At 26.8% G+C, this 27,302-nt stretch overlaps 1 long non-coding RNA gene across 3 annotated transcripts; it reads left to right on the top strand.

Annotated features, from left to right (window-relative positions):
- Nucleotides 1-21,553: 21,553 nt before the first annotated feature.
- LOC136079730 (uncharacterized) lies at nucleotides 21,554-25,052 on the top strand. Of its 3 annotated transcripts, XR_010638165.1 has the most exons (7): nucleotides 21,610-21,821; nucleotides 22,547-22,604; nucleotides 22,690-22,819; nucleotides 23,413-23,507; nucleotides 24,153-24,293; nucleotides 24,586-24,639; nucleotides 24,725-25,052. It is a non-coding gene; the product is annotated as an uncharacterized LOC136079730 (long non-coding RNA). The 3 variants fall into 3 exon arrangements; XR_010638163.1 differs by having other exon boundaries at nucleotides 21,566-21,821; nucleotides 24,153-24,639; XR_010638164.1 differs by lacking the exon at nucleotides 22,690-22,819 and having other exon boundaries at nucleotides 21,554-21,821; nucleotides 22,547-22,622; nucleotides 24,153-24,639.
- The last annotated feature ends 2,250 nt before the right edge of the window (nucleotides 25,053-27,302 follow it).

Below are 27,302 nucleotides of genomic sequence, written 5' to 3'. Positions count from 1 at the left end.
AAAATTTTTACTGATTGTAAAACTAGCTTTTTTTGTTTCAACCTTAGTTTTGAGAAGATATTTTTTTAATTATATAACTCTGATAAATCGCCCTTTAGTCACTAAATACTTTTTGAAGACTTAGAAAAAGTTTGGCAGACAAATTAACTTATATGTAGAAAATAACAATTGGATTTTAATATTTTATTCAAAAATTTTACAAAAGAAGTGAAACTTATGTTTGTCTACTGAACACTAACTTTTGTACAGTAACATATAAACACTGACATTACAACTTGTAATGTCAGCGTTCATATGTTTATGTTTTTAAAAAAAAGTTATTTGCATTTTTTTGATGCTATAATCCACTTTTGTTTGGTTAACTTACTTGATACTTTCTTGCTTGTAATTAGGGATGGCAATCCCGGGATCCCGGGATCCCGAAATCCCGGGATTACAGACAAATTCATGATCCCGAAATCCCGGGATTAGTCTCTAAAATTTCCCGGGATTTCGGGATTGTAATAAACAATAAATAAAAACAAAAATTGATTAAACTTAATTTATTTATTTAAAATGTCTAAATTTTCGCTATAAAATTTGTTGAGCTGCTTATTCTCCATGCAATGTTTTGCTTTTATTTTTTTAAATTCTTAACGTTGGCGTGATTGTCACAAGTTCTTTAACATTAAAAGTTATCAAATACGGAAGGTATATTAAATAAACTTTATTTGTTAATTCGAAGTATAATTGTTTTCACATAAGTTCATTTTGAATTATGAATAAAGATAATTAGTCAATAAATAGCTTAAAATATAACTTTTTTTTTTCAATAAGATAGAAATTAGCCTAATATCATGACTAACTACGCTGAATTCAACAGCACAAATCTCATATGGAAACATTTTTTAAAAGGAGCAGATGAAACAGCCTTATGCAAAGTAATTACATGCAAAAAAATATTATAAATTGCTGGTGGTTCAACAAAAGATCTTCATACCCATTTACTTTCCATACATAAAATTAAATTAACATCGCAGGAATCAAGTTTATCCACGACACCTTCAACTTCAAAAGAATTATTAGAACCGAAAAATAAAAAACCGAAAATCACAAGTTATTTTCCAACAACATCGAAAAAAGATGAATGCCTACCTGAAGTATTTGCCCGTATGGCAGCAAAAGATGGTATATCATTTAATACAATTTGCAACTCTTCTGATATACGAGCTGGGTTAGTTGCACGAGGCTTAAAAAATGTCCCAAAATCACGAAACACTATTCGAAAAATGGTGTTAGACTACTATGAACAGGTTAAAAAACTAGTTATAAAGGAAATAATTGATCAAATATCAAGAGGCTTCAAGTTTTCCTTAACGCTTGATGAGTGGACTTCTTTTGGAAACTGCAGATACATGAATGTGAACGTACAAGAGTTGAAAAGTTATTGGAATTTAGGTTTGATTCGCATTTTAGGATCTATGCCAGCAGAAAAGTGCGTTTCACTTCTAAACGAAAGACTCAACTATTTTAAAATAAAACTTGAGGACGATATCATTGGTATTACCACGGATGGTGCAAGCGTCATGAAGAAACTTTATAGAAAAATTATAGAAAGTGATCAACAACTATGCTTTGCCCACGCTCTACAGCTGGCAGTAATATCAGTTCTTTATAAAAATGACCCCAATTACTTGGAAATCGAAGAAATTTTAGATGATGAGCACACTACCTTTGCAAGTTTAGAGAGCCACAGTGATGAAGAAAAAGATAATGATTGTATTAATGACTATGCTTCTGAAGAGGAAGATTGTATTCAAGATTCAAATAATTCATTTTTGTTTAATGAAACCTCTGAGGTTACTATTAAACACCAAGTTTTTGGACCTGTTATAACAAAGGTCAGGAAAATTGTAAAAATCTTTAAAAGGTCCCCAACCAAAAATGAAAATTATTTACAAAAGTACGTAAAAATTGAGTTTGGAAAGGTCATCCATTTGATTATGGATTGTAAAACCCGATGGAGCAGCTTATTGCTTATGCTTGAAAGATTTGACAAATTAAAATATTGTGTTAAAAAGGCATTTCTAGATTTAGAATTGGATTCCAAGATTGACAATTCAATTAAGATGGACGAAAATGAATATAAAATTGTATCTGATTTAGTAGCACTTTTGACTCCTGTTAAAGCCACTGTGGAAGCACTTTGTCGACGAGACGCAACTTTAATTACAGCTGACATTGCATTAGAGTTTATGTTGACCAAAATAAAACAACAAAAATCTGAAATCGGGAATAAACTGTATGCTGCTTTGAGTCACCGAATTAAAGAGAGGAGAACACCTTAAGTAGCTTAGTTTATTATCTTCATAACGGCCAGGTTACATCAACGAAAATCACAGATGTTTTTGTACCAAATACAAGTAATCAAAATAAAAAGATTATAGTAAGCATGATAAAGCGTTTTCATCCCGCAGATATAGCATCAGCAGCAGACAGCAGTTGTGATGTTCAGCTAAACCAGGTTTTAAGAAGCGACGAAGTTGATAAGAAAGTCAAAACAATTAGTGAACAATTAAACGAAGTTATGGAAAAAGGATTGATAGCTATACGAACAACACCTATAAGGGTAGAAAGTATAACTTCTAAGATTCAAAAAGAAATGTTTTTATTTGAAAGTGGTGGCACAAGAGGTGATCACCTTCAAAAAGTGTATAACTATATTCTATCTATACGACCAACAAGTGTAGAGTCTGAACGAGCATTCTCAGCCGCTGGGTTTTTATGCTCTAAAAATCGAACACGATTAAACGATGAAATGATGGACGCTTTGAGTTTTTTAAGGTGGAGCTTTCAAAACGAATTATAACTCTTATATATTAATGTATACTTATATTATTTTTAAACATTGTTATTTTGTGTTATTGTTTAAAGGTGTTATTTATAGTTTAAATTACTTTACTTCATCAGTTAAATTAATCATTTAATAGTGTTTGATAATTAAAAGTTCTTCGCAAGCTTTATCTTCTATGATTGTAAGTTTTTCATTCAATCCCGGGATTTCCCGGGGACAAATTTGTAATCCCGAAATCCCGGGATTGAGAATTTCCGGGATTTTTGCCATCCCTACTTGTAATTTACAAGTTGTAAATTACAATTGTAAATTATGGCATCAAATAAATGCAAATAGTTTTTTTTGTATTGATATAAGTAAAAAAAAACAAATTAAGTGGTAAAAATTAAACATTTTAATAGAAAAAGAGTAATGAAGAATATACAATATAATTATTAGAAAAAAATTATTAGAAAAAATCCGTCCTTAGTTGGCCTCAAATGAAAGACTTGAGAACGTCTATTCTAGACATTCTAAAGACGTCTTATTCAGACGTCCTGGAGACGTCCTAATTTTACCTTGACATTTTTTTTAAGTTATATAAAAACGCAATGATATACAATACGCACCTTAGATTTGATTTAATCTAGTCAAGGGAAGGTATAACGAGAAATCAAAGTAAATAAAGTTTAATTTATATATTTAAAGCAAATTATTTATTTTACAAAAAAATTTGAAAAACTTTTTCAAACAAAGTTATACTTATGACTAGAGTATAATCGATTATACTCTATTATAAGGAGAGGAATATTACTGAAAAACGCAAAATAAATAAAAAATACAACAGTTGATTCTAGTTAATTAAGCCCTCATTGATCGATATCGATATTAATGGATGTTCTCTTTAATCGGTCAGAAGAATGCCTAATTACTCTCCCAATAAGTTCGACCATATAATTTTAAATTTGAAAGTATGCTTTTTTAAACCATTCTAATAAATTCGCTATATTAGATAAATTATAATAAGTTGTGGTTATGAAAAGTTATAAACTTTTTTGTGGTTATGAAAAGTTATAAACTTTTTTGTGGTTACAAAAAGTTATAAACTTTTTTGTGGTTATGAAAAGTTATAAACTTTTTTGTGGATTTAAAAAGTTATAAACTTTTTTATGTTTATGGAAAGTTATAAACTTTTTTGTGGTTACAAAAAGTTATAAACGTTTTTGTGGTTATGAAAAGTTATAAACTTTTTTGTGGTTACAAAAAGTTATAAACTTTTTTGTGGTTATGAAAAGTTACAAACTTTTTTGTGGTTACGAAAAGTTATTAACTTGTTTGTGGTTATGAAAAGTTATTAACTTGTTTGTGGTTATGAAAAGTTATAAACTTTTTTGTGGTTATGAAAAGTTACAAACTTTTTTTAAGTTAATTACTTTTACTTTTACTTTTTTAACTTTAATTTTTTTTTTTTTGAAATTAATCTTGATGTTATTTACACCAGTTATTTTAAAATTATTTTAAAAGACTCTCTTATTTTAAAAGACTCTTATTTTAAAAGACTCTATTCTTGCTTTGGAAATGGCTCTGCATTTTGCAATTTTATTCTAATTTTTGTATTTTGGCTTTTTTTATTCAGCGTGGTTGTTGTTAAAAACTAATCTAACCAAAATGAAAGTTTTTTTCATCCATTTATCCATTTTAGTTAAGTTTTTATTTGACTTTAAAGCAGCATCTAATAAAAACAACGTAGTTCAATAAGATCATAAAATGAAATATACTAAAATACAGTTTCCATAGTCAAAGATATTTAAAAAAAAATTTTTTTTAATTAAAACATTGTTTTTAATTTTAAAAATTGATCAAACACAATAATAAGCAAATGAGAATACCAGTGATAGCGTTACATTGACATTTCAACTCTTTAAACTTTATTTTCTTCATTTGACCATTCATGCTGTGTTCTGACAAAATAGTGTCTGTCGTCAGTCTACATATATAAAAAAGATGATAAATGTCATACTGTCAAACATAAATGTTAAAATTCATACTTTTTTGAATAACAAAAAATTATAATATTCATTATAATCAGCAAAATGTTTTTAATTGTGCATGATTTTTAATGCCAATTAATTATAACTGTTTTATCTATAAAGAAACAATGCAATAAACATTGAAAACGTTCATTGACAACTTTAAACGTTCATTGACAACTTTAAACGTTCATTGACAACTTTAAACGTTCATTGACAACTTTAAACGTTCATTGACAACTTTAAAAAAATATTGTAATAATATGTAACATATATGAGATCGTCCATAAATTACGCAACGCTAAATTTACTTTTAAAAAAGGAGTAGGAGATGTTAAACTCTTTCATGCCGCGATTTTAATGGGCTGTTTTGATTTTTTATATGACTTAAAGCTCAACGAGGGAAAACTTATAATCTTTCGATTTTGTTTATTGGTGAAATTTAGCGTTGCCTAATTTATGGACGATCCCTAAACTATAAAGATTAAGTTCATGCATACAAAAGTGATGTATTAGATATCTCCAATTGCAATTTTTCTTTTTAAAACATTAAGTTTATCTGAACTTATACATTATTTCAAACTTTCTTCTGGATCATTAGAGAACTGTGCAGTTCTATCAACATGTTTTTTATTTCAGCAAGTTGGAACATAACTTCTCTCTGATACTCTAAAAAGTAAAATATATCAGTGAAGCCATATAAAGCATAGTACTTTCTATATATGGTTGGAAAGAGGTCAATTTAAACTAAATAATACAAAAAATCTCAAGTTTCATGCTTAACCTTAAAAAAAGATATAAGCAAGTAAAGTTCAAATTTTTTGACATCAATTAAAGGAGAGTTAAAAAAAATTATAAACGAGTATGTATAAAACATGCATACATACAAACATATATGTTTGTATATATATATATATATATATATATATATATATATATATATATATATATATATATATATATATATATACACACACATATATATATACAAATATATATATATATATGTGTGTATATATGTATATATGTATTTATGTATGTATGTTTATATGTATGTATGCCCAGCTAGCACACATACATTGATAAAACGTTAGAACAATGTTGTGCGTTGCGTTGGCCCAACATCGACCGCCAACGTTGTTTTTATATCATTTTGGTTACAAATGCGACGTCGCCAACAACCAAAACACAACATTGGTTCAATGTTGTGTTTTAAGTCGGCATTGCGTAATGTTTTACTTTGATTCAACGTTGTACTTTACGTTGGCACAACGTTGTATTTTACGTTGGCAAAGCGTTGTATTTTACGTTGGTAAAACGTTGTATTTTACGTTGGTAAAACGTTGTATTTTAAGTTGATTCAACGTTATATTTTACGTTTCCTCAACTTTATATTTACCTTTTATGCGAACAGAATTTATTTTTTTTCATGTTATGCATATACATTTAAACATAAAATATTATGTATTTGTACGCGTGTATAATCGTATATATATGTATAAATGCAGTTATACATACGCATTTCCGCCATTTTGATGCTGAGTTAACAATTTTTACTACATATAATTATACTTATTATTTTGCATCTGATTAAAGAGACATTATTTATGTTTGTTTTGCTTGTAGCTTGATATTTCATTACATAAAAAAGAGAAAAATATATAAGCAAATATATTTCCATAATGAACTGAAATATCTAAATGAAAAATAATTCTCATAAATTATACAAATGTATATTTGTATATCCGCCTTTTCTCTATGCAAACGTAACGTTAATCCACTGTATAAAATCCAACGTTGTTCCAATGTATGTATATACATCAAATCAACGACGGGTGAATAACATTGGATCAACGTTGGGTTTAGATCGTAAAACAAATCAACTTTTTGCGATGTTTTTACATACATTAATTCAGCGTTGGTTTATACACATTAAATCAACGTCGGTTTAATAACATTGGATCAACGTTGGGTTTACATCGTAAAAACAATCAATTTTTTGCGATGTTTTTACATACGTTGAACCAATGTAAATGAGCCAGCTGTTTTTAGTTCCATCGGTATTAATTTCATCATTAAACAAATGACATTGGATCAACGTTGGTTTTGCATTGGAAAAAACAGCCAACGTTTACGATGGTTTTACATACGTTGGCCCAACGTAAGTGTGCTAGCTGGGTGTGTGTATTACATACACACATGCACACACACACACATATATATACATGTATTATACATATACATGTATAATTTTTCTGAGATTTACACAAAAACCTGAATAAAGATATGTATATCTTCTATAGCTTAGTTAGATGAGCTATAAATATGTATATATATAGTAGTAGTAGTAGTAGTAGTAGTAGCAGTAGTAGTAGTAGTAGTAGTAGTAGTAGTAGTAGTAGTAGTAGTAGTAGTAGTAGTAGTAGTAGTAGTAGTAGTAGTAGTAGTAGTAGACAACTTTTTTTGATGTTTGAGCTAAGCAACTTTGAAACATGAAAAAAACTCCATATTTAAGTGTGTTTATAAATATGAGAAATGAGGATGCTATGCAAAAAATTGCGGTGATTGGAGACTGGGAACGACAAAAACCCCAAAACGTTAGCCCCCCCCTCCCCCCAGCCCCAAATAGGAGGACAAAAAAGTTTATGAAAAGAAATGCTGCTTGGTAAGAAGAAATTATTTTATACCTAAATTAGTACATCATGGCTGAATGAGTTAAAAGTAACTATCACATAAATAAAAGAGATAGTCTAGATGAGATTAATCATTCTCAAAATGTACGAAAATCTGCTAGACAATCAGAATATATTGTATAGCAAGAAGTGATACTGTTCTAGATTATAATTATTTAGGAGAAATGAGCCAGATCTGTCAGCATTGATGTGCTTAAAAATTTCTTGATGAAACACAATTTTTATGTCGCCATAATAGAAAGGTAGTTTTGCTTCCATTTTCACTATTTCTATAAGATTTACTGGAAGTTATATCATAATTCCAATATCAATTTTGCAATTCTAATTTTGCTCCTTCAGTAAGATTTATTAAAATATCAATTATTTTTATTTTTAGAACTTACTTATGAGGACTACAAACAAATTAGACAGTTGTTTTCAATTATTTTGCCCTTTTGTGAACCTGACAATCCTTTACATCTCTGGAATAAATACAAAGCTTTTATGATGGAAGATTTCATTCACCGCTCAGTCCCAATTCTAATAGCTGAACATGCTACTCTTCGTCAAATTAAAAAGATTATTAATCAAACCGGTAAAACACTGGCTAATTACAATCTGTCTGTTATTGATGAGCTTTTAGAATTTAATATAAAAAATTTAATGAAAATATTCAACAATCTATTGACAAAGCCAATCGAATGAGACTGTTGCTCAATGTTAACCAATTAAATGTATGTGATGCTATCCTTGCTGCACTGAATGAACAACCAACGTTCTAGATTGTTTTTCATGGATGGACCAGCTGGTAGTGGAGAAACGTTTACGTATAATTATTATATTGCTGAAACCATATGCAAAGGTTTTAAATCTGCTATAGCTGCATGGACTGGCATAGCAGTAACTCTTCTTACAAATGGATCTACTCGATTGTTTTTCATGGATGGTGGTGACTTTAGGTAAATACTGCCTGTTGTGAAAAGGGGACAACCAGCTGAAATTGTAGAATTGTGTATAAAATGTTCTTTACAGTGGCAATGGGTGCAGAAGTTTACATTAACTGAAAATATGAGAGTACATGATGAGGAAGGATAATTTTCCCTATGGCTATTAAAACTTGGTAGTGGAACAATACTTGTCAAAGAAGAGGATCCTTTTAAAGGATGCATTGAATTACCTTATCAGTGCATTATTAGAGAAAATGTCTCTATTGTTGATAAGATTTTTTGAGATGCTGAACAAAATGATTATTCTAAACGCGTCATTTTAACACCCACTAATGTGGATTCATTATCAATCAATGAAGAAGTGTTTTAATGTCTACCGGGTGAAGTCAAAGTTTATTTAAGTGCTGATTAAATTGAGACTGATGATCTTAATGAAAGAAATAACTTTCCCGTTGAGTTTTTGAACAGCTTAACTCCTTCAGGTATGCCTCCTCATTGTTTAAAATTAAAAATTGGTTGTGTAATTATGCTATTTAGAAATTTAGATCTCAAAGCTGGGTTATGCAATGGTACTCGAATAAAAGTTTGTACTCTTCAAAATAATTATATTAATGCCGAGGTTTTGACAGGTGTTTCTGGTGGTAAACGGGGATTTGTTCCTCGAATCCAGTTGGCTCCATCAGATTCTAATTTACCTTTTGTTCTGAAACGTTGTTAGTTTCCTGTCAGATTGGCATATTCAATAACAATTAATAAAAGTCAAGGTCAAACATTTAACAGAGTTGGTGTATACCTAAAAAAAAACGAGTTTTTTTCTTGGGCAATTATATGTTGCCTCATCCAGAACTAGAGCATTTAATAGTTTGCTTTTCGAAATTGATAAACATCCCGTTCAAGGTATGGTCGGTGAAAAATGTTACACAAATGATTTATTTTCTTATGTTCTTAATTTATAGTCTTCAGGTTTTTCACATTTCTAAATGTTCATAGCTTGCAAGCACAAGCTGTATGATATATGTAATGACTTTTAGTTATTAATTATACTTTTAATTATCAATTGTACTTTTTATTTACCATTTGTATTTTTTTTTGTTTAAACATTTGTTCCAAAGTTCCATATAAAATTCCAAAAGTTGCATTAACAAAATGGCATAAATTTTGAATGATTTAATAAATGATTTTCAAAAATGTTTTATTTACAAATATACTTAATTTATAAATGATTATTGTTTTAATATCAAACACCTAATTTTTTTTATAACAAAATGTAAAAAAATGCAAGCCAAATGTGTAGAGCTATGGCGTTAAACTAGCCAAGCAAGTGTCGTGACTTGCAGTGTGTGTAGAGCTAGACTGTTATGCTAGCCGACTATTCTTTATAACCAAAAATCTATTTATAAAAAAAAAAAGTAAAGTAGCAATAAGCAAGATTGCTAACTTAGCCAGCCAAGAGGTTTAGTTAGCTGAGGTGTGAGACAGCATATAGTGCCAAAGGTGTTAGGGGTCGTCCATAAGTTACGTAATGCAAACTTATACATTAAAACAAAAAATTTCAAAAGTTTTCCCTCGCAGAGTTTCAATATTTAGATAAATTAGTGCATTAAGTTTAATGAAAATCGACGTGTAAAAGAGCTAAACATCTTCTACTTCAGTTTTTAAATATATTTCGCGTTGCGTAAGTAATGGACAGTCCCTAACTGTTATATTTAATGTCTGTTGTCTAGCCTTTTATAGCTATATATAACACATGTCTGTTAATATTTAGTGTAACTTTGTCCTACAAATATATTAAGCAATTTGCTATTGCTTTGCGTAATTGTTGTGATGTTATTGTTGTAGTGTTTTGTGTTGATAGACAGCCTTTTTTTTACCCTTTTTTATATCCAGCTTGACTTACCCTCCCTTGGTGTCTATCGTTAAAAGTAATTACAGGTAGTTTCTCTAACTGCTTTTAATCATTCACTAAAAGCCAATATAGCATTTGATATTACTATAGTACAATTGTTTATATCTCCTTCATTTTTTTTTTATCCTTAGTGTTATTAATATATTTGCTTTTTGAATGATATTAATTAAACGAGTTGGCTTTTTATTAAAGAACACCATAGCCAAAGTGCTCACAAAATTAAGTAGTTTTTAAAAATATTTCTATTTTTTTTTTTTAATTTTTACTAATTTTTCTATAACTTCCTACTAATATGGGATCACGTAGTTTTTTTAGTATATGTTTAATCGTTGTCCCTATCGGTAATAAAAATTTTTAATTATTTTAATATGGTTTTCTTTACAATAGGCTATGTTTGACTCCTCGGTCCTGTAGATGGCGGCTATTATAATTGATAGGGCAAAGTGCCTTCAACGTTAATTGTTTTTTAAGAAAAATATGTTTTATATAGATTATTTTAAATATTTTTGTTACATATTTTACTATTTATCACGTAAATAAATTTGTTTTAAAAAAGTGTGAACACAATTTTAAATATATAACTTTTGCAACTGTTTTATATGGTTTTAACATCTTTTTTATACCCTTTTCAGCTCATTAGGCCGGGTGAAAAAAAAAAGCAGTTGCTTTTATTCAACACTTTTAGACTAATTGCTCACCTTTATGTGATTACATGAGGAGGCTGAATAAGTGCGAATTTCATAACTGCGAATCTGCATAAGTGCGAAGCAGCTGCAAAGACTGGCATAAGTGCGAACTGGCACAAGCGCGAACTGGCATAAGTGCGCCAAAAGAATTTGCAAACATTGACATAAGTGCGAACTGGCATAAGTGCGAACTGGCATATGTGCGAATCAATTGCAAAAACTGGCATAAGTGCGAACTGGCACAAGCGCGAACTGGCATAAGTGCGCCGAAAGAATTTGCAAACATTGGCATAAGTGCGAATTGGCATAAGTGCGAACTGGCATTTGTGCGAATTGACATAAGTGCGAACTTGCCAATTCGCCACTGCCAATTTGCAGTTCGCGCTTGTGCCAGTTCGCACTTATGCCAGTTTTTGCAATTGTTTCGCACTTATGCCAGTTCGCGCTTGTGCCAGTTTGCACTTATGCCAGTTCGCACTTATGCCAGTCGCACTTATGCAGATTCGCAGTTATGAAATTCGCACTTATTCAGTCGCCCCGATTACATTTATCGATTTTGCTCAAATTTGTATTCACGTAAAGCGTAACAATTATTTCAAAAATGTCGAGTAAAAGCAATTGCTTTTTTTACTAACCTAACTTATACAAAAATTAATAAAAAGTTTCAAATAAAACTAATAATTTTAACGCAGAGTTAAGACAAACGTCATGCAAAATATATTTCGGACATTTTTCACTAAATATTTTCTGCATTAGCATAAATTTGGATTGGATAAATGCTGAAATAAATATATGTTGATATACGTTAACTATAAAGTAAATCGACATATTCGTTTACCTTAATTATTTTAATTTCTGTTGGATTATTAAAAAAGAAAAGATAGCCTGAGTAATAAGCTTTAATATTATAGGAGCCGTATACAGGGATTCACTATTTCCGGAATTGCGGATATATTTTTCAACTTATAGTTTTTCCGGATGTCCAAAGCAATTTCTATACATACAAGTTTAGTTATAATTTTTATTTTTTAAGCTTCACTCATAACTCGTGGAAAAACAAAGAAAAGTTTTTAAAAATTAGAAACTACTCAGCTAAAAGCAAAATTAAGAGGAAGAAAAGAGAAAATATATTCCGGATATTTTACCTAAACAATTTTCCACAATTTTAAAAAAAGACTTAGATGATCTATGCATACAATTCAAGTCATATTTATCATAACGGTTTTGATGGGATTTGCACATTTAATGTTCGAACGTTGCAAAATAAATGGTTAACTGTATCTTTAATAAAGCTATCAGTTTTGTTTAACTAAGAGGCCAAGCGAAATAAAGTAAGCAGAACTAAAAAAATATATTAATAAATTTATATTTCATTAGAGAAAATAAATGAAAATTAAATTGTTGTTAATAATTTATTTACTAATACTTAATTAATAATAATAATTACTGCTAGTACTTTATAAAAAGGTGATGGGATGGCATCCCGTAATTTTTGACTGAAAAATTAATTCGAAAAAAAAAAAAAAGGTTCTTAAAACTATTTCGGGGTAGTACTGCCCTCCTCCTCCCCTCTTCTACCCAACCCCCCCCCCCCTATAACTTTTATTCCTACGATATATATATATATATATATATATATATATATATATATATATATATATATATATATATATATATATATATATATATATATATATATATATATATATATATACATACATATATATATTTCTACGATATATATATATATATATATATATATATATATATATATATATATATATATATATTTATATTTATATAATATATATAGCCGTGGATAAAGTACCGAAAGTCGAAACTTTTTAATAGTGCATTAATTGGTTGCTACAGGTCACAAGTAAAATTAAATCTCGTTTTTATAAAAGAGTTAATTAACTTTAAAGACTTTCCCTTGTCTAAGGCCAATCAACCAAAACAAGCAGACATTTTTAATTAACCGATTTAGCGCATAATATTTTATGCGCTAAGTTTATTTAAAAATTTATCATCTTTAAATTGATATTTTTTTTGAAGACATCGATTAGACGACTTATTTATATATATAAGGTAAGGGTATCCGTTTAAGAGAAAATATTCCGTATGACTGTCATGTCTTTAATGTTGATTGCCAATAATATACTCTTAATAGTTCTTATAAACTTACTATACTGTTCTAGCATACTGTTAAGCAATATTTTACAAAGTACAGTTTTTTCATGTTTTAGTACTCGGTGTATCTCATATTTCTATCAATTTCACAAAAAATACAAGAATTCCGACCTAGAAAGAGCTCATAATTAAGAAAGAGCGTCAATAAACGATCTGAACAGATCATATTATTAAACTATGATCAGAACAGATTAAATTATTATTATATGATATTTTACCTAAACAAGTATTTATTTAAAATCTTATTCAAATTTGGACAAGCGATAGGAATATTAAGATTTTTTTTTTTAAAAAAAGAATCTTTGGTCTGGGTTTTTTCGCTACAAACATTTATATTTTATGATATCGCAAAATTTATCATTTTAAATCTTTTCGTTTTTTCATAATTCACAGAGCTGATCATTTAACGGAAATATATATTTCCGTTTTTTTTTATGATATTTTTATTTATGATATTTTGTTGACTACGACAAATGTCGTAGTCAACAAAATATCATAAAGACGCTATAATATTTTAAAATTGGCTTAACTACACCAAATAGCTGTATTTTTAAAGCATGATTTTACGTTAGTAATTAACCATCTAAAAAAAAACTCAATATTTGACTGCCCTTTGCTTTAGTAGTTGATCATATGTTAAAAGTAAGAAAAATGAAAGCCATGAACTTTTTTCATTTTAATTCAGTTAATATAAAATCGCAGAGACATACTATATATTTTTCAAATATACAAGTTTATCTTCCTTATCTGGCCGATAAAACGAAATTCGATTCCGAACCTGGCTATCTAGAAGCCATTTGCAATATTTTTGCCGGAAAATGGCTCCCTTCATACTCTACAATTACAAATTCATCCGTTTTCAGCGTAATTATATCTTTATCTGAAAAATGTTTATACCATTCAGAATATTCAGTATTGCTTAGCTCAGGAGTAGATATAGATCTATATCAGAGTAGATATAGTCTATATCAGACTCTTCATACTCTTTCCTAGAAACTATAGCGGGTATTCTTTCTTTTGGTTTTTTCTTCTGTAGCTTTTTCTTGCCAGCAACAGGGGGACAATTAGGGCCGTTTTTGAAGCGTCGTAGGCTCAAGGCACTTTGCATAAAAATGTAGCTGTAGGCCTTTCTTTCAATTTAAATGTCATGTACACGTTATTCAATTTACATAATTTTTTAATTTTTGTACGTAGTCGTTAATGGGCCTACAGTCGCTGTTTGTTTGATTATTCTGTATCTGTACACATGTTATGCCTTAAAGAAATTAAATTGTAACCATTTCATTAATTGTATTTCTCTCACTATCGTTACTTTAGTAATGATCGTGAAAAAAGCCATTGAAAATTCAGCAATTTATGGTTTGTTATTTGTTTTAAACGTTTGTTTAAATTTATCAATAGTTTACATTTATTTAAAAATGAAATTCTCAGAATTACACGTATTATTTTAAAAAGTACGATTTTATTTGGTAGGTATTTTATTTGTTATGATTACATTTTTGTAAATTATTATGAAGAATATGTATTTAATCTTGTGGTTAGTATTCTTCAGTTTCATGGAATAGACATCAAAAATTGCCGATCACAATCTTATGATAATGCCAGCAATATGAGTGGAATATATTCTGGTGTGCAAGCTAGATTTAGAGAGATTAATCATTTAGATTAATCACTGGTTAAGCATTTGGACTACTTTGAAACTGCGTTAATGTGTGTGATTTGGAAAGATTTATTTCAAAATATGAATATTGTCAATAAAGCCTTACAGTAGCCGGGTATTGAGCTGTGCACCATCATTAAACTGTACGATGGTCTCATATAGTATTTTCATGATACACGCAGTAAGTTTGAAACATTCGAAGGCCAGGCAAAAGATCTCACAGAATCTGATTACAAAGAAGTTACACAACGTAAACGAATACGGAAGCGATTTGATGACGAAGTTATGGATACAAGTAATCCCAGTTTAAATGTAAGTGCCAGTGATAATTTCCGTATTCAACAGTATTACGTTATCATAGACAGACTTAATAATGAGATGGAAAAAAGCAGGGCAGCTTATAAAGTATTGTACAAAAGGTTTAACTTTCTTCTTGACAACAGATCTTTGTCGGATGAGGAAGTAGTGGCTAATACCAACGCGCTAATTCAGTTGTATCCATCAGACCTCGAAGACGAATTTACCGATGAGTTTTTGCTGTTTTCTCAAATGTTTAGTAATGGTAAATTGGTGTCTGATAAGATTAAGCTGCAAATAGAAAATAAACTAGTTGCAAGTTTTCCAAATGTTATTATCGCTTTCAGGATTTATCTCTCTATATTAGGCACGAATTCAGAAGGTGAACGTTCTTTTTCAAAATTAAAACTGATAAAAAACTATCTGCGTTCAACTATGGGACAAGCCCGACTATCCTCCCTGACACTGTTATCAATTGAAAATGAAGTAATGCGGTAGATGACATTTGAAGATATTATAGTTGATTTTGCAAATACCAAAAGTCGAAAAGTTAATGTCATCTAACTATACTGTTTGATTATAAACATTTTTACCAATTATGAATATTATGCTGCATCTGTATAATTGTTTTATTAATGAAATGAAAAACACTTTAAAATTTCTTTTTTTTTCATTCCTTTTGTAAGCCCCTGTAGATTCGTAGGCTCTAGGCACAGTGCCTACAGTGCCTAATGAATAAGATGGCCCTGGGGACAATATCTATATTATACATAGTGAATCTAAAACATTATAAAAAAAAAATAGATTCAGAAGTTGACACATCGTTGTTCTTGTATTTGACCACCTAGTTATCTATTAGATAAACATAACTAATTATGTTAAAAATATAAAAACAAGTGTAAAAAAAAGAACATGAAATATGCATGTTAGGATTCGTTAAGATAAATAAAGGAACAACTGAGTAATTGACCACCCCTAGTTAATTATTAAATTACTAAGATTTTCTGATCCAATAGATGACCACCCCCATAACTGACTACAGATGGCAGTAAAAAGATAACAATTAACTTTTAATTATACATATCTATTTCAAAATAAAACCATGTAATCTGAAAATAAATTGTACTTACCTTTTAAAATTAACTTAAATTGCGGCTTCTCCTTAGCAAATTGCGAAAGAAAACTCAAAAAAATAGACATGAGTTTAGCTCAATAATATTAACATATGTAACAGCATATATATATATATATATATATATATATATATATATATATAATATATATATATATATATATATATATATATATAGTATTATCTTTCAACGTTCAAAAATAATGACCATATAAAATTTATAACCCCCTCAAATTTAGGGGGTTTAAACTTTATATGGTCATAATTTTTGAAAGCTAAAATATTTAACTATGAAATTTAAAATTTATCGATGAATATTAGTCTAGTTGAAAACAGTACAAAAAATATTTCATCAACTTGTTGCTCTCACGTTTGAGGCAGGGGGGCACAAAATTTAGGGTTTTTTTGTTCCCAGCCTCCAATCATCGCAATTTTTTGCCAAGCACCCTTATTTGACATAAGTATAAACATATAAATGTTTTGAGTTAGCTCCATGTCTGGAAGTAAGCTATCTCAAAAACCAAAAAAGCTGCTTCCGGTGTCATGAATTAAATTAACCCCCATAATAAATTAACTCCCGTTCGTAAAAATTAACTCCCCATAATATTTTAACTCCCTTGGAACAACTTATACGAATTAGAAAAAAAGTGTTTTAACTTGATGTTTTCTAAATGTGTTGTTTTTAAATCTGTTAATTAGTTATTGGAATGGATATAAATTATATTTCTACTATTATTGTATCGTATATATATATATATATATATATATATATATATATATATATATATATATATATATATATATATATATATATATATATATATATATATATATATATATTATATATATATATACGATACAATATATATATATATATATATATATATATATATATATATATATATATATATATATATATATATATATATATATATATATATATATATATATATATATATATATATATATATATATATAGGTACGTGACAATTGCGTTTTACGGAACCGAATTTTGTGCTAAAATTTTGTGCCACGATTTTCACAGTCTCTTCAAAGTTAGCGTGCTTGAGGAAGGCTTTCTGAAATAACTTTTTAGAATTCGTTATCAACATAGAGTATTTTTAGAAAGAAGAATAGTTGAAGCTTATTATTAATTTGGTTTTAATTATACTCAATTGATATATTACCGAGTTTATTGATGTCAAAGTTTTAGTTGTACTTCTGTGGTGAAATTAATGTCCAGGATATAGTCTATATTTTATCTATTCAATTTTTATTTTTAAGTTATTCATTTATCTATGCACCTGCCAAATTTCGTTGAAAAATATTATGTAGCAGCCGCCCTATTTCTTGCTGCACTTTTGTTACCTAATTTACATTTTCCCTGTTGTTAGTGCGGGAGACAGAGGGGTCCATTGATTATTTGTATATATATTTTTTTTAAATATATAACATTCATATTAATAATATTATTAGCAATATTTAACTTATTTCATAAATAGATATTATAAACCTAGATACTTTATAGTGAAAATATGATTTAAAAATATGTAAATTTAAACGAAATTGTCTTATTAAAAGGATTTTTAGTAAATAATTAAATAAGACTTAAATTTTATATTTCATTTAGAAACAAAATGAAGAAAGAAAATAAAGGTTTCACATAGTATTTCGTATCATATTCATAATATAATTTATATATGAATCAAATTAGTTATGAATCATATCTAATTTGAAGTTTGAACGTTGTCTTTATTTAACAAGGAAAGCCTTTAGATTATAATTTAAATATATATATATATTTAACTTTAAATATATATATATATATATATAAACATATATTATATATATATATATTACATATATATATATATATATATATATATATATATATATATATATATATACATATATATATATATATATATGTAATATATATTATATATATATATATAATATATATATATATATAAATATATATATATATAATATCTACATATATATTTATATATATAAATATATATATAATATATACATATACATATACATATATGTATATATATATATATATATATATGTATATATATATGTATATATTATATATATATATATATTTATATATATATTATATATATAAATATATATGTATATATTATATGTATATATATATATATTTATATATGTATATATATATATATATATACATTTGTATTATATATATATATATATATATATTATATATATATTACATATATATATATATATATATATTTATATATATATATATTATATATATACATATATATATATATATATATATATATATATATATATATATATATATATATATATATATATATATATGTATACTATATATATAATATATGTATACTATATATATAATATATGTTATGTATATATAAATATATATAATATATGTATATTATATATATAATATATATATATATATATAATATATACATATATATCTTTATATATATATATATGTAAATATATGCATATATGTGTATATATATTCGTATATGTGTGTGAATGTGGGTGTGTGTGTTTAAATTATGTTAGTCTATTCGACAAATAAAGTGCTCAATGTACTTAAAGAATTGGTATTATTGTTTATATAATTATTTTTGTTGTTGTTTATAATACATTATTATTGTTGTTATTATTATTACTGTTTTGTTATTATTATTATTATTATTATTATTATTATTATTATTATTATTATTATTATAACTATTAATTTGCAATAATTCCATTATACCATCCTAGTCCTTACGTCTTATTAGTTTATAACTGTTAGTATTTGTTCCTCGCGATTGTATATATATGCGATTATTAAAAGTGAAAATATATTGATTAATTGATTATATATATATATATATATATATATATATATATATATATATATATATATATATATATATATATATATATATATATATATATATATATATATATATATATATTTATAACAGTTATAAATGCATTCTATGAAATATAGTGCTCAATGTTCTTAAAAGAACAAAGCAATAATAAATTATTTGATATCACTTATTAATTTTAATTTTTTTACTCAATGTTTTGTCAATAATGACTCTGCAGAAATTTTTTTTCCGAAGAGTCTGTATTGAAGAAACATATATATATATATATATATATATATATATATATATATATATATATATATATATATATATATATATATATATATATATATATATGATTTTTATATATACTAGTTATCTATATAAACTCTATCATATATATATATATATATATATATATATATATATATATATATATATATATATATATATATATATATATATGATTTTTATATATACTAGTTATCTATATAAACTCTATCATATATATATATATATATATATATATATATATATATATATATATATATATATATATATATATATATATATATATATATATATATATATATATATACATATATATATATATATATATATATATATATATATATATATATATATATATATATATATATATATATATATATATGATAGAGTTTACACACACACACACATATATATACATATATATATTAGGTATGTTACATGAAATTTTTAAACTCATCAAATTCTAGGTTGTTATATATCATTAAAAAGAGCTTCATTTCAATATTCCAAAAGTGAAAAAATTTTCAAAATCGAACCACCCTACAAAAAGTTATGCGTTTTAAGTACCGATGTTTTGATATTAGGATTTGTTGAAGAAACTATGGTCAAAATAAAATTTTTATTAACTAAAACTATTATAACTTAATCAATTCTTATCCAAAAGTTTATATCTTGGTATCAAAAGATAGATACAAGAGTTATCTACAAATTTATAAAAGTTTTTAGATTACGGGCGTATCCGGGGGCAAGAGGGGGCACAAAACCACCATCTCTACAGGTGTAGTATGAGATTTTTACTCCCGCGTTTTTTCTACTCCCCAATAAAAACCGCATATTTAATTTTTACTCCCCAGTAAAAACCGCATATTTAATTTTTACTCCCCAGTAAAAACCGCATATTAAATTTTTACTCCCCATTAAAAATCTTATATTAAATTTTTACTCCCATTATGAGATTTTTACTTCCATAAATTATTTGGCAGCCAAATGTATTTTGCGACTTAGTTGTATTTTGAATATATTTTTTAACGTTTTAAAGACTGCGGTTTTTTGAAAAGCAATAAAGAAGCAATCCCGTTTAATATAAACACAATTTAAAAACTATGTTGCGTTATCAAAATTATGTTGTGAGATCAATTGACAAAATGCTACAAATTATTAATTGAGAAAATGTCCCGTATGACGCTTTAACTTAACTCTTTGTTTAAAACTTCGTAGAACTATTATAAATAAAAATATATATAAAAAACTATATTAACTGCTTCTTCAGACCACTGACAAATATATTCGATGTGCGTCATTAAGGTGGTAGAGACGCGAATAATGATCTAAAAAAAAAATCACGAAATTTCACCCTTTGATATGTTTATATTCGTGCAAATAACATTGGAAACAATAAAAAAGATTTCTTTGTTCTTATTTACACTTTGAAACACTCTGAGTTAGCATCAGACTCTATAGGAACGTCCTTAGTTACTTTGTTTGTTATTTTCATTTCACAATATGTGTCTTATTTTACTCTAAACATTCACAAGAATGTATCTGCTATCTACTACGTCTTAAAAGAAAAGAATTATGACGGGTAAAACTATCTGACGGAAAAGATGTATCTGGTAAAGGTCGGCTCACGGGTAATGTGATCAACATCTTTCAAAATTATGTTGGAATGACTATTTTTAAATAACGACAAAATTCAAATAGCCTTTTGGAAATGAGGAACTCTGTAATAGCTTAACTTCATCATTGCACTAATTTTACTTTTGAAGAATATCGTCATATATTTTGCACCATGGGTGAAAAAAGCTTATGTAAATGGCAGTCTGATAGAGCAACTTGTCAAGTTACATCCCAGTAGGCACGCAACGTTTTATTCACGTTTCAATCACGTGTATTTTAGGTGACTTCGTCCAGGTTACTATTTTACGTGAAAGTTACGTGAAAGTTACGTGCCAAAATATCGCGTCTAGCGGAACTTTTTTTTTCTTAATAAAAACCTGTGATAAGAAATATAAAATTATATTTTTTATTATATTGTTTATTTTTTTATAGTATAGTTTTTGTATTCATTATATTAGTTATAATTATTTTACTTTTATGATGATATAATTAATTTTTATTGTAGTTTAATCATAATTAAAAAAAAAAAGTGGTCTATATAATATCTTATAACGCAATGCATTTAAAACAAAACTAAATAGTCCAATATATTTTAAGTTGTAATATCTAATATCCAAATTACATCAAATTAAGTTAAATAAATTAGTATCAAGCGTCCCTATTTGCCACACGAATAAGATTAAACTCAAATACAAGGTATGCTTTTTTTCTACTTTATGATATAATATTTTAGGCTGGCGAATTTGTCCATTTTGCTTACTTAATTTAGTACAAAATAAGTTATGTTATAACAAATTTAATATCAAATTAAGTAAGCTACATGGACAAATTATAAGTTCTAGCAGATTTTATTCTTGATTCTTGAGCAATAATAATGTCTGTAGAACTTCTGCATACATTATTGCTCAAGAGTCGATTAGATAAAAACCAAAAAAAGAATTTTCTTCTATTATTTGGTTTTTATCAACAAGGTTAAAGAATTTATCCAAGATAATATCAATAAACAAACGTGTTATGTTATTTATTATTGATATATGTATATATTATTATTATATACTTTATCTTTTTGTAATATATGACATCTTGATCTTGTGCTTTACTTGTTAAAAAAGGTTAATACTTATTTATTTCATTTTTTTATATTATTTAAATATTATATGATTAATATACATATTTGAATTATATTTATGAAACTATTATTGTATATATTATATGACTTCTATTGGTATTGTTATTATGTACAATATAAAACAGGTTATTAATGCGGATTTGTTCAATGTTTTCCCCAAAAAATGATTATGATGCTATGGTATTTGAAACTGCATTATACTTATTTTTCAATGTTGACAACCTTCCGATATGTAAAGCAAGTTTCTCTCAAATATAGCATTGGTTTTTTTTTAAATTGTTTTATGATTTAGATCAAAGAAATAGTAACACCAGAAAATCTTGTTGCCAAAACAGTTGGCGACTCACCATGTAAGACTTGTGTTAAAAGTATGTGATTTAAGATAATTATTTAATAATCATATTATTATTTAAGTTTTTATTTGTTTCTTTTTAGCTAAATTTGGTGTCGCTAGCTATTATTGGAGAAAATATTGACTTATTCATTAGATTAAGTTTGATGCATGCTCTTACCCGGTTTCCTTCTTCACGTTTCAATCATGTATATTTTAGGTGCCCTCGTCCAGGTTACAATTTTACTTGATTGAAGCATGAAAGTTACGTTTCCAAAACATTGTGTATTTTGGATCTTTTTTTATTCTCAATAAAAACCTATGATTAGAAACTTGGAAAGATATTCTTTATTTACTATTTTTTTATAATTGAGTTTCAGGGATTATTTTTTTGGGATATTCCCGGAATACCAAATATTTTTCTGAAATTTATCTTTTTCCAAATATCCGAAAAGTTTTCCATAAATGCAAGTTAAAGTATATATTATTGTCATCAACTTGGCTGAATGCAAAATAAAGGGAAAAATTATGGGGAAAATATTCTGAATTTTTTCAGGATATTTTCCGCAAACAATTTTCAAAATTTTTTAAATATAATGATTATATAAAATATGTAGTTTATATATTCATTATCGTAATTACTTTTTATTATACTTTTATAATAATATAATTTTTTTGCATTGTAGTTTTATAATAATAAAAAAAGTATCAGGGTATAAGATATCTTATAACATCGCAATGCATTTTTGACAAAAATAAAATGTCACATATATAATATTTTATCTAAACATATTATATTATTTTATATCTAAGTTTTATCAATTTAGGTTTAATATATTACAAAGCTTAGTTCAAAATTGTGTAACGTTATGGCAGATAATTCTCATATTTCAACATGCAAAAGATCAAACCCTAACACAAGGTATACTTTTTTTTTCTACCCTATTATATAATATTTTAGACTGTCAAATTTGTCGATGTAATTAATTTAATAATAAATAAGTTCTTATAACTTATTTAATATTAAATTTATTAAGCTACATGACAAATGATAAGTTCTGTATAAAATATTATTGACCAGGAAGATGCAATGGTATTGTTATGTTATTGCCTAGGAATATCATTCTGTAGTTAGACACAATAACCTTTTAACTTTTAAAGTTTGAGAAAATTCACTTTTCCCTCTCTTCCTCTTTTGTGATTGCACCCTGTAGCAAGAATTTAATTTAGTTCATATCTTGTTGGAGAATGCAACTTGATTCTGAGTTGAATTTTCAGCTCTCGGTATTTGTTGGTGACCTAATTTGACAATACTTTATTATACATGCTTTTAGTTTTATACTTAATATATTATATATAATTAGGGGTAGATGAGGCTCCTTAGCCATGGTGAATGTTTCCACAGCTAAAGGAGCCTCAAGATAAAAATCTCACCATGGGTAGGAAAATCATGATATAAAATCCCCACTATAATGTTGTGTGGTTATGTGGTAACTATTACATTTTAAAAAATTGTTATTTTTCTGTGTGCATTCTAAAATTACATTTAATGTTCAAAACTTTGTAGATTGCTCATTTAAAGCAACTTCGTGGGCTGTCACCTTTGCATCTAGTGAGTTAATGTATGAACAAGTTAAGAAACAAGTGCAAATATAAGAAGATGGAAAACAAAGAAATCAAGTTATTTAATCAGATGTTATGAGTACAGGTCTTTTTCTAATCACGCGCATCAGTTATTAACTTTATATATAGATATATATTTATCTATAGACAGATATTAGATATAGATATATATAGATAAACAATATTTTTTTAGACTTGTATTTATTATTTTGTACATCTTTTTTTTATTTATCTGTCGAATTTTTTGTTATGTCTTTATTTATTAAATCCTTATTTATTTTTTAGCAAAAAGAGTATAAAAGTAGAAGGCAAATGACTTTTTTTATTTTTCTACATTGTATGTAGTATTGTTTTCTTAAAATTATTTAATGATTTAGATAAAAGAAAACAACTAGAAAATCTTGTTGCCAAAATGGTTGGCAACTTACCAAGTAAGATTTGTTTTATAAGTTTGTGATTTAAGATAATTATTAAATAATCATATTATTTTTTAAGATTTTATTCGTTTCTTTTCAGCTAAATCTGATTCACTAGATAAAGATGCGTACTCTTATAGGAGAAAAAATCGACTGATTCGTTAGATTATGTTTGAAGCGTGCTTTTATGGGAGAATATATCGACTGGTTCGTTAGATTAAGTTTGAAGTGCGCTCTTTGTGGATCGAAGCGTGCTCTTCTTAAGTTGCAGATCTATGACTTTGTACTTATTACTTACTAAATATAAGGAGGATATTTTAACAAAAGTGCAGCTTTTATTACAAATACAAAATGTTTATGTCAAGAACTAATATACTGAGACTAATAAAACCATGTAATTTAATACGTATTAAATATTTCCTCGACGATGAGTTTTTTTTCTTTACACGAATCCAAACACTTCGTTTTTATAAAGCATTGCTTAAATATTACGTGCCAAAATTAACGTAAAAAGCACGTCTTTTAAACATTTCATGGGGACCAAAAAGTCACCTAAATATCACGTGCCAAAAGTAACGTGAAAAACACGTCCATAAATCACGTGAATTGGTCATTTCATAGGGACCAAAAAGTCACCTAAATGTCACGTGCCAAAATAACGTAAAATTCACGTTTTTGTCACGTCGCTGTGCCTACTGGGATACAAGAAAAAGGTGAATTTACCGTACTTTTACCGTTTGGAGTTTATTAAAACTCCATACGGTTAAAAAATAAGAAGAAATAAATGTCAGAAGAAACGAAAAAAAAAAAGGAAAAAAATTAAGATCTATTAGAAAAAACTATTTTAAACAAAAATTAGATAAAGAAAATGCAAAAGATTATTGTGTTGGTGGTTTTTAATGATTTATCTGAGTAGTGTACATGATTTATAATTTTAAAATTGATTTTCCTCAATTTTAGTTTTTTTTATGAGAAGCTGAAGGAAAATAATGATATCTCAATAAAAAAACATTATTTTAGCTTCAAATTTTCAGGATATGTTCAATGATTTTAGTGCCTGAACCTAAAAAAAATTAAAAGTAACCTACAATTACTATATCAAATGAGTATTTTATCGCTAAAAATAGTTTTTTATACTATTGAGTCTGCTATTTTTGATCGTTTTAATTTTTTTTTTAATTTTGGTTTAGGCACAAACTACACTAGTATAATAGCATTTTGCAAAATTTTAACCTTTTAAAATTTTAATATTGGGGTAATCTTAAAATATTTATGTTCTTGGGACGTTAACATTTTCACCTATTTTTGCGTCAGCGATTATTTGAGTTTTTTTGAGTTTATTTGAGATTTTTGAGTCAGCGATTATTTTTACAAATTAAAAAAATATTTGCAATACGTTTTAGATTTTTATCTATTTTGCTAGTAATTCATCAAAGGTATGAAAGTTTATGAACATTATTAAAATTTCTGTAGAGTTTGAATCAATTGACAAAATTTTAGGAACTATTAATAAACGAAATGTCCGCAAATGACGCTTAAACTTCGTAGACCTGTTATATATAAAACTGTAAAAAAAAAAAAAAACACTATAAAAACTGCTTATTTTGACCACTGACGAAGATTTAATTCGATGTGCTTCAACAATGGGGGCAGATATCCGAGTATACAGACTGTATACTAGGATGGAGTGAATTTTAGTTTTTTTTACAATTCATTTAGCCTTGGTGTGCAAAAGTTGTCTATTCATTTCAGAAATACTCTGGAAAAATATCAATGCTCTAGGAAATTTTCTTGAGGTGCCTCAAGACCTTTAAAATTTTAATGGGTCCCTAATATTATATAAAAAAAAAGTTTTTCAAAAGTATGTCATGTTGGGTCTCAAAAGAAGCAAAATTTTATAAAAATTTTAAAAATAACAATTATTTTTTTAAAAAAAATTTGTTATTTTATAGTTTATTGCAGAAAAAATGGCCTTTTAAACTAAAAATAAAAAAAGTTTATTTTTTTGATAATATTTTCAAAAAAAATCTTAAATAAAAATTTTTTTATATTTCCTGTATACTTGTATATCTACTTGCATAAATAAAGCACATCCAATTATCTCCGCATCAGTTGCCCATGTCGCATTTTCAAGCATTTTAGTTTTACAAATATGCGCAAGAATTGGCATATTCAAATATCCAGTCATTTCATCCTATATTTCGTTGCACATATGTTTAACAATTTTGTCTCTAATTGGTTCATGATCATCTTCATTACCAGTTATGATAAAAGAAACTGCTCTAAAAAAGCAGTTTCCATCTCCTTTAACTCTATGAACTCCCTGTGGACAAAGAGTTAGGTTAATGTTTCCTAAGGCGACATTGTGTTTGCTAACAATTACAAACTTTTCTGCAACCGATTTTCTCATATCAAAAGTTGCACATTTTGCTATTCTTTCATTTGAAGCATTTAGTTTGCTTTCATGTTTAGCATTATTGTATTTGTTGTTTGATTCAACGTCTTTGATAATTGGTTCCGTTTTGACATTATCATCATTTGATAACTTATTAATTACTTCTAGTTGAATGCTGTTATTTTTTAAGAAATTTTCTTTGTATAAAGATAAACTTGTTAGGTTATACTTTTTTTTCAATATTACATTTTTTTAAACTACAGTTATTTGTACTTGAAATATT

Source organism: Hydra vulgaris, chromosome 04, assembly GCF_038396675.1.
Source record: "Hydra vulgaris chromosome 04, alternate assembly HydraT2T_AEP".
NCBI classification, from domain to species: Eukaryota; Metazoa; Cnidaria; class Hydrozoa; order Anthoathecata; family Hydridae; genus Hydra; species Hydra vulgaris.
The sequence above is the reverse complement of the archived record's forward strand: the minus strand, read 5'-3'. Positions and strand labels throughout refer to the sequence as shown.